This window comes from Aotus nancymaae, unplaced genomic scaffold, assembly GCF_030222135.1.
Source record: "Aotus nancymaae isolate 86718 unplaced genomic scaffold, 86718_ANA_hifiasm-v0.15.2.pri h1tg000004l, whole genome shotgun sequence".
NCBI lineage: Eukaryota > Metazoa > Chordata > Mammalia > Primates > Aotidae > Aotus > Aotus nancymaae.
In genome coordinates, this window is record NW_026988415.1 from 50,108,902 (window position 1) to 50,125,487 (window position 16,586).

At 37.2% G+C, this 16,586-nt stretch overlaps 1 protein-coding gene across 4 annotated transcripts in view; it reads right to left on the reverse strand.

Moving 5' to 3' along the window:
- DIAPH2 (diaphanous related formin 2) overlaps positions 1-16,586 on the reverse strand; it is a 906,017-nt gene that overhangs the window by 795,771 nt on the left and 93,660 nt on the right. The window lies entirely within an intron of this gene.

A 16,586-nucleotide genomic window follows, 5' to 3' on the forward strand; every position in this document is an offset into this window, starting at 1 on the left:
CCATATTGGTCAAGCTGGTCTCGAACTCCTGACCTCAGGTGATCCACCCGCCTCGGCCTCCCAAAGTGCTGGGTTTACAGGCATGAGCCACCGCACCTGGCCTAAACCTCTTTTCTTTTATAAATGAAAAGAAAAATGCAACTCAAGACAATAGATGAAATCTTTAAACATTTTGAAAGAAAACAAACCAAAAAAAAGGAAACCTGTCATCTTAGAATTCTGCATCCTGTGAAAATGTCCTTCCAAAATGAAGGTGAAATAAATACATTTATAGACAAACACAATCTGAAAATATACAGTGCAAAATCCAATGCAAGGTAACTTGCACTATAATAAATACTTAAAGAAAATTCTTCAGGCTAAAGAAAATTAGTATCAGATAGAAACTGAGATCTACATAAAGGAATGAAGAGTGCCAGAAATGTGTGTGAAATAGAGTATGAGAATATATAAGACACTGTTTATAGTCTATTTTTCCCCCAAATAATAAATTAAAGAAAAAAATACAATGTATGGTCAGATCTATAACATATATAGAAGTAAAATGTCTGAGAATAAAAAATGGGGGTACAAATGTAAGCATGCTACTGCAAGGTGCTTATAGAAAAATGTATATATTATGTAAAGCTAGATTGTCATAAGCTAAAGATACATATTATAAATTCAATAGCAACCACCGAAAACTAAACAAAGAGGCATATCTAATATGCCAATACATGAGATCAAATGGAAGAGTTAAAATAATATACAATCCAAATGGTGGCAAGAAAAAGAGTTAAAGGAACAAAGGACAGACAGGATAGAAAACAAGTAAGAGGCCGGCAAGGTGGCTCACGCTTGTAATCCCAGCACTGTAGGAAGCCCAGGCGGGAAGATCACTTGAGGTCAGGAGTTTGAGACCAGTCTGGCCAACATGGTGAAACCCCATCTCTACTAAAAATACAAAAGTTAGCCAGGTGTGGTGGTGTGTGACTGTAATTCCTTGCTACTCGGGAGGCTGAGGCAGGAGAATTGCTTGATCCCGGGAGTTGGAGGTTGCAGTGAGCTGAGATTGCACCACTGTACTCCAGCCTAGGAGACAGAGTGAGATTCCATCTCAAAAAAAAAAAAAAAGATGAAAGTTGATATAAATATAGCCATACAGCCATATTAATAAATACAATCATCCCTTACGGTCAGCCCTGCATATCTACAGGTTCTATATCTACTAATTCTCTGTTGGTTGAGACTCCAGATGTGAAAACTGCAGATATAAAGGGCCCACTGTATTGAATGTAAATGGATTAACCATATCAATTAAAAGGCAGACATTTTCAGAAAGCATTAAAAAATTACCCAAATATATGCTGTCTACCCGATTCACTTTAATATAAAGATAAAAATGGTTTAAATGTAAAAGGATACAAAATTATATATCACACAAATAGTAATAATAAAAAAGCTACAGTAGCTAAAAATTACACAATATAGAAGTCAGGATAACGAATATGGCCAAAGATAAAGAAATACATTCTGTGATTATGTAATGATCATTTAATAAAGAAGATAAAACCATCAATGTGTATATGACAACGGTGTTTCAAATCATGAAGCAAAAACTGATAGAACTAAAGGAGAAGTAGATGAATCCATAATAACAATTGGGGATTTCACTGTCCTCTTCAATAATTGGTAGAATAAGTAGACAATAAATAATTTTTTAAAAAATTGGAGACTTGAATACCACTACTAACTGACTTGACCTAAATGATGTTTATGAAATGCTTTAACTAAATATTGACTATATCTTTTTTTTTCAAGCATAATTGGAACATTAACCTGGAACACTAGCCAAAACAGACTATATGCCAGACCATAAAACTAGTCTCAAGAAATATGTAAGTAATGAAATAAAGCTACTATCACTTTTCCCCAAATTTTTGATTACTGAAGTAGCAATGAGATAACCTGTGACCTACAAGGAACTAGAAGACCAGAACAAATGACAGGCAGGTCAGAGTTAGTTTTGGTACAGACCACTGCTTTAAAAACTTGTTGAAATAGTGGGTTGAATGGTGGCCACCAAAAAAATACGTCCATATTCAAACTCATGGAACCTGTGAACATGAGCTTCCTTGGAAAAAGGATCTTTGCAAATATAATTAAGAATCTCAAAATGAGAACAATCCTAGATTATCTGAATGAGTTCTAAATCCAATGACAGGTAAACTTATAAAAGACACACAGAGAAGAGTTATACTAGGAAAAGCAGAAGACGATACGAAGTAGGAAGATTGGAGTTATGCAGCCAGAAGCCAAGGAATCTCTGGATCCACCCAAAATTAAGAGGTAAGAAAGGATTCTTTCCTAGAGCCATCGCAGGGAGGAGAGCCTTACCGATACCTTCATTTCAGATTTCTGGCTTCCAGAACTATGAGATAATCAATGTATATGTTTTTAAGCAACAAAGTTTATGTGTGTTTGTTTTGGTAGCCCCAGAAAACTAATACAATCCATCACATAGGTGAGAAATTCTCTATAGTCTGTATATTAAGTGAGATTTGTTACAATCACAGGATATAGCTATCTTTGACTTCAGTTAATGATGTCAATTTGCTCTCCAACATAATTTACCTATTTACAGTCTCAACAGAAAATAACAGCTGGTATTATCAGAATTGTTTTGGCAATTTAATGAGAGTAAAATGGCTTTGTGTTATTTTAATGTTCCTAGTGGAGTTGAACTGGTCTGGGCAACTTGGACTACCTGATCTCTAGGATATCTGCCAACTCAAAATATCTATTTCTGTGATTTTTCATTCTTCCATTTTAGCATACCTTTCTTGAATGCCTACTTCATTTCAGATATTGTACTCAGCACTAAGAATACTACCACGGACTGGGCGCTGTGGCTCATGCCTGTAATCCCAGTACTTTGGGAGGCTGAGGTGGATGGATCACGAAATCAGGAGTTCAAGACCAGCCTGGCCAATATGGTGAAACCCCATCTCTACTAAAAATAAAAAAATTAGCTGGGCATGATGGCGTGTGACTGTAATCCCAGCTACTCAGGAGGCTGAGGCAGGAGAATTGCTTGAACCAGGACCCAGGAGGTGGAGGTTGCGATGAGCCGAGATCGCGCCACTGTACTCCAGCCTGGGCTACAGAGTGAGACTCTGTCTCAAAAAAAAGAAAAAGAAAAAGAAAAAAATACTACTATGGTCTGAATGTTTATGTCTCCCCCAAATTTATTTTGAAACCTAATCCCAACATGATAGTATTAAGAGTTGCAGCCTTTTGGGAGGCAACTATTTCTGAGGATGGAGCCTTCATGAATGGAATTAGTGCCATATAATAGAGGCCCAAAGGAAGTTGTTTACCCTTTCTGTCAAGTAAGCAGGCTGCAAGATGGTGCCATCTATGAAGCAGAGGGTAAGTCCTCACCATACATCAAACCTGTTAGTATCCTGATCTTGGACTTCCTGGCCTCTAGAACTTTGATCAATAAATTTGTTGTGTATAAGCTAATCCATGTATGGTATTTTGTTATAGCAGCCTGAACAGATTATGCCAGATACAAAAATGAATAACACATTGTCTGTCTTTCTACCTCACTAGCTGTCTCACCTCAACAGTGTTTCTCTAGTCTGAATGCCCATGGGTACTTATTTACTGTGCACCACACTACTATTTGATATATGGGTTTTTTATGAAAACACCAGTTATGGACTATGTTTCTGTCCCCCGCCAAACATATATGTCAAAGTCCAACCTGCAATGTGATTGTGTTAGGAGGTGGGACCTTTGGGAAGTAATTAGGTTTAGATAAGGTCATGAGGGTGGAACCCCCAATTAGGATTAGCACCCTTATAAGAAGAGAAAGAAACACCAAAGCTTCCTTTCCCTGACATGTGAGGATACAGTGAGAAGGGAATAGTCTGAAAGCCAGGAAAGAGCCCTCACCAAAAAAGGAATATGCCAGCAGCTTGACCTTGGACTTCCCAGCCTCCAAATCGTGAAAGCCCAAACTTAATAAGTTTCATTACTGTTGCTTAAAAAGTGGAAGGGGGCTGGGCACTGTGGCTCATGCCTGTAATCCCAGCACTTTGGGAGGCCAAGGCAGGTGGATCACTTGAGGTCAGGAGTTTGAGATCACCCTGGCCAACATGGTGAAACCACATCTCTACTAAAAATACAAAAATTAGCCAGGTGTGGTGGCGCGTGCCTGTAATCCCAGCTACTCAGGAGGCTAAGGCAGGAGAATTGCCTGAACCCAGGAGACAGAGGATGCAGTAAGCCAAGATCACACCACTGCACTCCAGCCTGGGCAACAGAGTGAGACACTGTCTCAAAAAATAAAAAAAAATAAAAAACCTATTGCTCCTGAAACTATTACTCTATATAGTAAAATGGTATTGCAAAATCAGTCCTCATTACTCTATATAGTAAAATGGTATTGCAAAATCAGTCCTCATAACAGGTAGTGTCCATGTAACAGCAGCATTATAAAGGGATTCTACTGCCATTCCATTATGTTTATTCCTTGACAAGTATACCTTTTTGTCAGTGCATCCAAATGCATCACTAATAATTTAACACCTCCTTGGAGCCTATTTTAAAGTAACTTTTATTTCAAAATATAATGACATTGGAATAAAATACATTACCAGGCCTACACAAACAAACCTATTTTAAAATATCTAAAATTTAAATAAATTAACATCAAAATGAACAAACCAACTCTAAGTCTCCAAAGTTACATTAAATTTACATACTATTGAAATTATGCTTTCATAGCAACTGAAGTGTTAAACTAACTGCTGCATACACAATGTCACATATATCACAGGAGTCAAATAAATAAGAATATTCAATCTAATCTGATAGAAAAAGTATCTTCAAACCTCTATGTGTTATACAAGCAGTCCTAATTTATAAGTGGGTTGTATTCTAAACTCTGTTTTTAAATCAGTTGACAAAAAAAATAAAACCCTCCGGGACATATTTCACAAGAAAAATAAGTTTAAATAAAATGCTTAAACACTAAAGCTATCCTGAAAAATACTCCCATAATAACAAAAGTACTAAACTCTGAATACCCTTGCAACTGCTGGCAGGGAAGGATGGAGGCAGGAGGAAACCCTGAAAATGGAGTTGTTTATCAGGAGGGGAGGACCACCATTCCAGCTTTAGTAGCACTAGGACACTAAAAGCAACAAAGGAGAGCTCCAGCATTATGGTGGCCATGCACTCTTGTTCAGGAGGTTACATAAACTGTCTATAAAAGGAGCAATCAAGAACTGCTTGTAAGAAAGTATCAAAACAATCCAGGAAGTATAACTGTACAAAACCATACAGAGATCTGTAAATATCACGGAACAACACTCTGTTTCACAGTTCTGAACATAAAAGTAAGGGATGATAGGTCTGTATTTCATTTATTATAGGTAGATTCCCCTACTAGAAACTCTAAGAAAAATAAGGAGCCACTTAGCATTTCTTGTATATTCTCACATCTACAATCTTCCCTGTTTTCCTGTAGAGACTGGGGCAAACCTACTTAACACCGTATCATGAAACCCAAAGAGCACAGTTGGGTAGGAAGCAGCACAGCACAGTAATTAAGACATCAGGGTTCAGCATCAGGCACGACTAACCCTGGGCAAGTTAGTTAACTTCTCTGAATTTCAGTCTCCTCCTAAACTGGAGATAATAATGATCTCCCCAAAGGATTACAGTGAGAATTAAATGAGGTCATCCATAAAAAAACATTTATCACATTGCCTGGCAAGCACAGTAAGTGGTCAGTAAATGTTATTGGAGGCTTGCCTACCAAACATGCTAGGACAGAAATAGACCATTATGTAATAAAACCAGCACCATCCCTCCCCTACTTGATCAAGTACAACTGCCAGCTGGCCAAAAAACTGCATTGCAGAAATCTGAAAAACAGGGTTTTTATCCTTTCCATGGGATGGCACCAAGGTTCAAGTATCTTTAATTCTTTTTTCTTCTTAAGGAGTCTCAAAAAAAAAAAAAAAAAAAGAGGAGTCTCACTGTCACCCAAACTGAGGGACAGGGGCATGATCATAGCTCCCTGAAGCATCCAATTCCTGGGCTCAAGCAATCGTCATATGCCTCAGCCTCCCAAGTAGCTGGAAGTATCTTTTATCTTATTTCAATGATTGATTGACTTCCCTTTCTCCACAAAGTGTCAAGATTTCTTTGCCTCAAAAAATACAAAACATTTTTTAAAACAATATATTTGGTGACCAATTATTTTCTTTGGAAATTAATCTCAGAAATATTAAAATATGGGGCAATAGCAAGCATGAAAAATATGTTCCACACTTTACTAAATGCTTCTGGAAACTTCCTCTTTCATTTGGTGTAGTTCTTCTGTTATTGTACCCATAACATTTTTAATTATATTAAGTGCTAAATAAGTTATAGATACCTATTTTTCCATGAGTTTATGAAGAGAGGAAAACACAATGAGTCCTTCATCAAGCATAATCAGTGATCCATGAATGTGTGTCGTGTACGTCAAAGATATCTCTTTAAGTATAACAACAAAAAGGGGGGGGAAGCTAACCATTCCTGATGAAAACTTTTTGAAAATATTACACACAGCACTGATGAAGAGTACATTGAAACTCCTCTTGATAATGCCTCATCAAGATCAATTTCTATTCTGTACAATAATACAGCAATGCCCTCCAAAACCACTGAAGGGCCTGGGCCTGTTTTTCTCCCTGTGAAATAATTGAAGACTACTATATTTTTATAGTTCCTCCTTCTGCTGTTAGCTGTCACACTGCACTGTCAATAGCACCTTTCATTTTTTTTATTTTCAAAACATAAGATTAATTAAGTGAGAACCTGAGTTGACACCCATGATTCTCTAAGATACATAGGAGTGTTTTTCCCCCTTTATTTGCAAAAATGAAGACAATACTGTAAATTGTTGAGATCAGTCAGAATACTGTGTTTCTGATAAGGGGGCCTCTGTTGAATATAAAGCAGTCGTAATTGTTTTTCCAAAAGCAACAAGGTAATGACCAATTGATAGAAACCTTTACAATCAGAAAATGTGTCATTACAGAAAACCACATAAAGCAGTAATCAAAGATGATTTTCTAACAATCACCATGGAGATGCTACCAGCGATTCATCTAAACAGCTCAAAAATTAAATCTTGAACATTTTAGGACATGTAATACTACAATAATATGCCCAGATTTTCTAGAATTCTCACTTTTTTCTTTGCTTTATTGCTTTCTTAGGTCCTGCACTATAAATACCCCAGCCCACCAACCAAAATAAAGAAAATCGCACAATCTGAATAAAAGCCAACATAATATTATATGAAACTCAAACAACTACCTGAAACCAGGAATCAAGAGAGACTATGCCTAGATATCTGTATTTGCAAGAGGATGTGGAGTTTTTTTTTTAATATATTTATTTTACTTTAGGTGCATACTATATCTGGCATTTCTCCCCATGTTTAAGCACCTGTACTTTCAGCAAGCTTTCAAGCTCTGGTTGCGGGGAGTGTGGGGATCAGGTATGTTTGATACATTCAAAAAGAATTTAGCAATTATGCAAGTCGACAAACAGGCTCTTAAAACAACCAAGACATTAGAGCCACCTCTAACAAAGAAAATAAAATATTCCTAACAAACTGAGCCTAAGACTAGTTTGAAGTACTGAAAGAAATGTCATAGAGTTTCCTTCTCCAACCCAAAGCAGTATTCATACAAAGCCAGGCTATGCAGAAAAGTGGACAGAGCAAGCCTACTACTGCTATTTATAGAAAGGATTGCACGCAAAGTTGGCCCTTGGCTGGTATCTGGGAACTTGGATTTTGGCGCGTGTTACCATTGCTTTTAGCTGATAAAGATGGTTTACTATGCCTGTTTATACAAACAATGCAGTCTATACTGAACACCTGCTTTACTTTGGGGAGTCTGAAATCTTGGTACATGCTAAAGAGAGTGTGCCTATGTAACCAGCCCCCAATAAAAACCTCGGGCACTGACTCTCTAATGGGCTTCCCTGGGCAGATGCATCACACATATATTTCTGTATTTTCACTGCTGGAGGAAAAAAGTATTCTATGTGACCCCTTGTGGGAGGGACACAGCATAAGGCAGCCTACCAACGGACTCCTCCAAACTCCACCTGTATCTTTTCCCCTATGATCTGGCTGTGCACCTCTACTATGTCACTCTAATAAATTTTAACCATTAGTAAAACGATATTCAGAGTCCTGTGAGTCCTTCTAACAAATCCCTTAAAGTGGGGATGCGCCTGAAAACCTTCAACACACATGCCTACTATACACGTGGCACTGTATTGAGTGTGAAAGAGAGAAGAATTTAAAAATGACTAATACTTGGGTGCTACCCTCAAATTGCTTGTCATCTAATGGGAGAGTTGGGAGGGTGTGCTGGCAACAACATACAGGGATCATGCATTCAAAATTTTAATGAGCCTCTATTGTATTCTTGGCAATGTTAGGTAACAGGCATAATGGGAATATAAAAACTAAACACAGCCTTAGTATAAAGGGGCTTACAGTACTAACAGAACATGCACACAGTAACAAATGTTCCTCTTGGAAATGACATTGCCTGAAATAGTAGAAACAAAAAGATGTTAACTATTTCACGTGGACATTTCAATTTTCTCTGACTTATAATTTGACATACACAATTTACATAATTCTTCAATAATAACACGGGTGTTAATTTTCCTCAAAACATTTTGGGGGATGGGTGGCGGTGGGCCCTAGGTCTTGCCAGACCCTTTAAACGTTTCTTGTAGGAGCCTTCCTAGATTTTATTGGCTAATAACTAAGTATCAAACACTCTGTAACATTTGCTTGGAATAGAAATAGAAACCAAGTTCTAACCTTTACATATCCCACAGTGTCCTAAAAGAGATAAAGAAGTAAACAAATTATTATCATTTCAGGTTACAGGTGTGAGAATTCTGCACTAGGTGATATGACAATGCAAATGATGAGCATATAACTGATGATCTCTGCCACACATCATTAATGTTAGAAAACAAATGTGTGAGACGGAGTTAACAATTATAACACCTGAGTGGCAGAGTCTTAAAATTAGCTATAAGATTATTATGACTATCTATACTTTAAAATAGTTATACATTTTCCTTTAAGTTACAAAATTAGAAAAACATTTTATCAAGATAAACTTTTCCTGATGAAAAAGTAGTGTAAAATATCCTTTAAAAGTAATGTCTAGGGTCAGGTGTGGTGGTTCATTCCTATAATCCCAACACTTTGGGAGGCCAAGGCAGGAGGATCACCTGAGGTCAGGAGTTCGAGACCAGCTTGGCCAACATGATGAAACCTGTTTCTACTAAAAATACAAAAAAATTGTGGGCGTGGTGGCAGGCACCTGTAATCCCAGCTACTTGGGAGGCTGAGGCAGGAGAATCATTTGAACCCAGGAGGTGGAGGTTGCAGTGAGCCAAGATCATGCCACTGCACTCCAGCCAGGGGGCAGAGCAAGACTCTGTCTCAAAAAATAAAAATAAAAAAAGTAATACCTACCATCCTAATCAACAATGGGATTGGTGAATAAATTATATCAGGCTCTGTGTAGGTCCTCAGAAACATGTCATTTCACATTCCTCCCATTTAAAAAAGTTCTCAACATTGAAAGAAAAGTTTAGTTCTATTTGGCATTATATTGAAAGGAAGCCTAATTTTTTAACCAATTTCCTTTAAATCAACAAAAAACAATGTTTATAGAGGGAAAATAAATCTTGAAATTACTTTTAATCACTTCATTAAATTTAAACCTCTTTACCTTAAAAAAAATCACCCATAATTTTTTTTCACTCAGAATATTACAATCTCCTATCTTTGAAGACTTCAAAAATATATTAATTCAAAATCCATTTCTGGGTTCCCACTGAGATTTAAATTACCTGAAACTAATAGCCTCGCTGCAAGAGTTCTATTCCATGGCTTATAAGTTGAATTCACCAGCATGACATCTATGTTGTATATATGTAAATTCCACAGGTTTACTGTAAATTCATGACATTGGCAATACTGGTTGCCTAAAAAATTGGTACTGGTACTGAAACAAATACACAAAATGAGACAGGAAGTAGCCATAATTTTTCCTGCTTGCCTATTTTATTGTGGTAATCATGGAAAAAATGGAGATTGTCTAGAGCACAAAAACTAAGATAGCAGCTGAAAGCAGTATAAACTATAAGAAAAAGAAATATTTGCATATAAATCAAAGCAAGCAATAAGGTTTACATCATGGTACATAATATAAAATTATTTTATTACAGAAGCTACTGCTTGCATACTAGCTTCGATTATTGCATTTTCTAAAATTTGGCACAGGCAATATTAAAAGAAAATTTACTAGCAATTACATATATAGTATTGACCAAGGTTCTTCTTTACCTTTGGAATTCTTCCAAATACTATAAGGAGTCTAGTGTGCAAAACAAAACATTAAATTATTGCTGGAGTAAAGTAAAAGAATTAGTGTCATCAGCAGTGAAAGTAAAGCCCAGTGAGAGGTGTTTCAGTCTGGGGCTCTCTCATTTATCTTCTCTATGTATTTGTTTCCTCTGTTACATAGCTATGCAAATAACACAGCTATAACCATTGTCAGTGCTCATCAAATTGGAATCAATAGTTTACGTTTTTCTTTACACAAACAGAAGCTGATCTAAACATATCTGTTATCTCCCCTGTAGTAAGAATTACATTTAGAGTAACTAAATTATATTTGTTACCAGTTTTTATACTGTTGCAAAATCTGCCTACAATCGCAGCTATTCACAACAGACATGGCTAATTCCAAGTTCTAATTACCTGAAGCCCCTTTCTCCACAGTACCTTCATTACTCCCTGGTAATCAGATGAGCACTTACCGTAAGATAGTAACGTCTTCACAGGTTATCAAGAGGGCAATTAGCTCATTTCAGCTGCCAAATTCTTTACTACTACTGCACTAAATAACTTTAATACTATGTAATAGTGTAAAGTTTCACTGATGTCGACAGGGGACTTTTAGTACCTTTCTGTGGAAAAGAGCCTGTAGGTGTAATCACATTTTGGATTATCTCTCTTGGTTTCTCCAGCTCTAGCTTCAAACATACACAGTTGTCCTCAACCTTGTGAAAGTCTCTACTTGATCCTTCTCATCTACTTGCTCCCTGTAATCCTGAAGGATATTCTCCTCTGCTCTTCCATTTGCTCCAGGGAGCTCAAAATTTTCTAAGGTTTGGGTTGTGGCTCCTATATGAGGACTTCTACAGTTTGAATGTCCCCTCCAAAGCTCATGTTGAAATTTGGTTGCCATTGTGTCGGTATTAGGAGGTAGGAACTTTGGGAGGTGATAAGGCTCTGGGGGCTGTGCCTTCATAGGTAGGTTAATCCCATTATAAAAGGGGAAGTCTGGGGTCAGGCATGGTAGCTCATGCCTGTAATCCCGGCACTTTGGGCGGCCAAGGTGGGCAGGTCACCTGAGTGAGGAGTTCGAGACCAGCCTGGCCAACATAGTGAAACCCCATCTCTACTAAAAATACAAAACAAATTAGCTGGGTGTGGTGGCAGACACCTGTAATCCCAACTACTCAGGAGGCTGAGGCAGGAGAATCACTTGAACCCAGGAGGCGAGGCAGAGGTTGCAGTGAGCCGAGATCGTGCCTGGATGACAAGAGCAAAACTCCATCTCAAAAACAAAACAAAAAAAAAGGGCAAGTTTGACCACCTTTTGTCCCTTTACCCTTCTACCTTTCACCATGTGAGGACATGGCATTCTTCCCCTCCAGAGGATGCAGCAAGAGAGCCCTCATGAAATTCCATCACCTTCATCTTGGGCATCCTAAGCTTCTAGAACTGTCAGAAAATACATTTCTGTTCTTCGTATACTACGCAGTCTCAGGTATTCTGTGGTAACAGCATAAACAAAAACAAGGACTCACAAAATAACAACTCTTACTTTTCCCTTTCACCGACTTTCTATTCAATTTATATTAGATTACTTCTACAAAGCAAATCCATTTTTTGTGTCCAAAACCAAAATCCATTTCACTCCCCTCCTAACAACAATAGCAGTGGCTGACATTTAATCCTCACAACATACCTTGGAAGTAAATACGATTTTTGTCATCTTATTTTATAGATGAGAAAACCAAGACTAGACAGCCTGCCAGGATTCAAACCTGGGCAGACAGACTCCAGAGATTGCCTTCTTAACCACTGCTGCTCATCATATCTGAGATGATCTTACTATGATTTAGTCAACCTTACAGAAATTGCTATTCTCCAGTTGTAGTCAAGGTCCAGCCAACATTTCCAAGGTTTCCACTCAGCATTGATGACTTACTATACAATAATTCAATCTCTAGACAGTTAAGACAGAATCCACTGAAGTCCAGCTTTATCATCCAGGCCCCGATGCCCCTCAGTGTTCCCCAAACTTTTGGACCATATTCCATCATGTCTTCCTCTTTCTAATTAAGCAAGTCCTATACATAGTACAGGGATAGTAGGAAAAAGACAGATGTTTGTTCTGCTATATAATCACCTCCACTTGTTTTTTCAAACTGCACACTTTTTTAAATCCCTGATAGTCACACAAATGAGTTTTACTTCACTCATTTAATTGTGGATGCTTATATTTACACTGCTGTTTTTACATGGGTTTGAGAAATGTTTTACTGGACAAAGAAACCTTTTCCTAAAGTACCAAAACTAAAAGGACTGTATTATATTTCAATCAACATTGCCAATTCCATATATCTATAACTACAAGAAATCAAAGGCCAGAGTGTTTGATTCAAATAAGTAGACAATGAACCCGTAAGTGTGGTCATAATATGGATCTTAGGATTTTAATAAAAATATGGCTTACTCATAAAGATGATACACATACTCATCCTGTTACTGTATTATTTTTAGCAAGATGAGATAATTTTATGTCTGTAATTATGTAACTTGTCTGTGTCATTATTTACAAAGAAAATGTATGCATCTATGTGGAATATTAAATCCCAAACAGCTGGAAAGCAGATTGATAAAGCAAAATACCTCCCTACCTAAAAATCAGTAAAGAATGAAACATTTCATGAAAATAGAATATTCTGGGGAGATAAGAGCATCCATTCCAATGCATCTATTTTAAGATTTTAGGTTAAAATATGTCTGTCTGTCTACAATGTACTATTATACTTCTCAGCGATCCGAACATGTTACAATCTGCTACAGAAATGCCTGGGATATTCAGATGCAGATGGATGATAACTAGGGCCAAATGAATGACCAGTGTGTGTTACAGGTTTTACATTCACACAATATCCTTAGCAGTTATTTTAAGATACCAGCAGATATTTTTTATACAGTCGCAAAACCCACAGAATAGAGGAGTGATTCCCAAAGGAGGAAGGGAGAGAACTTTTTCAAGTTACAAGTATCTGCCCTCAGAATCAAGGCTGGGAAGAGCGGGCAGTAGCCTTTTCAAACTGGTGACATCACTCATCTGCATGCTGAAAACTCTGACAGAGGCGATGCCTTGTGATTTCACCCTTTGGACCTCATTGCTCCTTGACCTGCTGAAATAAAGAGCTCTTCTACATATGTTTTCATTACATTTATCTCCATCCAACTACCTTGGTCACTACTCTAAAGTCCATCAGAAAATTGTTACCACCATCTCTAGTTTGCATCTGCCACTGATGGTTTTAATATCTACAAGTCATTGATGTTAACACTATGACCGATCATGTTCACTCTCTTCCTTCTTGGTCTCTTAGTTTTTCTTTGTATCTCCTGTCTAAGAAGCCCTAGGCTTCTGACGTTACCAGCCAGAACATGCCTTTTTCTCTTGTTGTTAAACCAGTAACTTAATGATTAAAAATGTAACTCCAGAGTCTTCTTCAACTCTGGCTGGCCCTCATGTTCTCCCTTTTTTCTTCCCATCCTTCTCCATATTTTAGTCACAGATCAGATATTCAGGGCTTTTCTCACCACCACAGTAGATCCCCACACCGTCCTTTACTTGTAGAGTGGTATCTGTTCTGGTTGTTTTACGAGTATCACAAGAGTTAACCTTGGTCTACTAAGATTTCATTGATTGTATGCATTGAATGATTAATATTGAATAATCCCTTGTGGAGAAACAAAATATGTTAAGAGACGTTAACACAATTGCAATTTTATCAAATCAAATGCTCAATTTATAAAAGTATATTGAAAACTAGAAAATGTGGCTTCTCCCATCCCCTTACAAAACAAATACATTTATCAATGGTCTATTCTAACACTAACTCAAGTAGACCCCAGGGGTCTTTTTTTCCCTGCCCCCACCGCAACACCTAGAAAAGTACCTGCTATGTTAGGTAAACACTCAGTAAATATTTTAAATAAATAAATAAGAAATATAGGCCAGGTGTAGTGGCTCATGTCTGTAACCCCAGCATTTTGAGAGACAGAGGTGGGCAGATTGTTCAAGTTCTGAAGTTTGAGACCAGCCTGGGCAACATGGCAAAACCCTATCTCCACAAAAAACAGAAAACAATTAGCCAGGTGTGTTGGCATGCACCTGTTGTCCCAGCTACTGGGGAGGCTGAGATGAAAGGGCAGCTTGAGCCCAGGAGGTGGAGGTTGCAGTGAGCCAAGATTGTGCCATTGCACTCCAGCCTGAGCGACATAGAGAGACATTATCTCTACAATAAAATAAAATAAAAATATTTAGAATAAACAGTAAGGTTTTACATAGTAGTAAGTAGCAGTATAAAAGTCATAAAATATTCACACCTTTGAAATGAGGGGAACTTGTGTAATTTTAAAGTCACTATATGATCATTTCTACACTTCTTTCAACAGTATTATTTCTTAAAATTGAAGTCTATTTTATAAATATATGTGTTTTAACACATTTTAGTGTTAGTTCAATCTCTCTCACTATTACCATATAACAGTTATCTGATGTACTATCTTGCTTAAGCTATTCTCCTTGCATAAGAGAGCTATAAATAAAACCTTAAAGAATAATAGTTGTTCCATATGTAAGGAAATTATCTCATGTTCTACCTTCATCCATAAAATACTTATATGTATATATATTAATTTTTTTCTTTTTATTTATGTGATATAATGTTTCTAGGAAAATAGTATGAATGTCGATCCAAGGAATAATTTTGGCAATTAGAAAATGTGACCAAAAAATTACTTTAGACCTAAGTGACAGTAATTAATGATTATATAATGAAATTTCAGAAATGCTTTATCCTAATTACTCAATGTAGACTAATTAGAAGGGCAAAAATCAAGATATGGATATAAAATGGATAGTGAATATGGTAGAGGTAATAAGGATAACCCTCTATTAAAAGGGAAATGTCTAGGCTGGAAGAGTAATATTCCATCAGTATGGAGGAAACATATGAAAGGCTAGAAAACTTTTGGTTAAACTTTACCATGATCTTATTGACAATACAAACTCTAGTGTCAGCTCAGAAATACAGCAATGCCATGATATTGTTGCCCTCCTAAAGACTGCTTGACCACTTGGTCCACAATCCATACTTTAGTCACACAGATTTACAGCTTAGTGTACCTACTGCTTCTCATGACCCCTCAATTCAGACCACTAAAATTATTCTTGTTTTTACATAAGAACAGCAAGGATTCCCAATTTTCACCATTTATCTTATTTTTATAAAGACCAGAGGCCTCACATGGTCGCTCACACCTGTAATCCCAGCACTCTGGAATGTAATCCCAGCACTCTGGAAGGCCAGAGGTGGGCAGATCACCTGAGGTCAAGAGTTTGAGACCAGCCTGGCCAACATGGTGAAACCCCGTCTCTAACAATACAAAAATTAGCCAGGTGTGGTGGTGGGCGCCTATAATCCCAGCTACTTGGGAGGCCGAGGCAAGAGAATTACTTGAACCCAGGAGGCAGAGGTTGCAGTGAGCCAAGATCATGCCACTGCACTCCAGCCTGGGGGGCAGAGCAAGACTCTAAAAAAAAAAAACAGATCGGCGGAGCTAGTTTTAAAATTCTGACTCAATGTCCCATGATAGGAAATACAAATGCATTTAAAAGTGCCACACACACATATATACACACATTTTAAATGATGGGTATACTAAATTTACATATTGAAATAGACGTTTTCTGGAAGATTCGTGGTTTTAAAGCTTTTTTTCCCAAGACTAAACATTTTTTCAAGCATATTAAAGTAGTGTTCCATTAGTGGGAATTGATTTTATAAGTCAATCGAAAAGAACAATGAGACTATTTGAATAAACATTAACATCTAACACCAGGCATTTTATTGAAGAGCTACAGTCCTATTACACAAAACATCCAGATGATTTACACATTTTGTTTTAGTTGTATCATACAAAGAAAATCCAGATTTTCACAAATAAATATCTATAAATCTTAACAGTTAAAACAGCATCTCTTGCAGTCTTAGAATGCCTCATCATTAAAGATGCAAAGAGAAACTACATTCTGAGTTGTACACAAAAATGAATTCATCTGGTCTTACTAATTTTGAGGCCTTTGAACATGTGTACTATT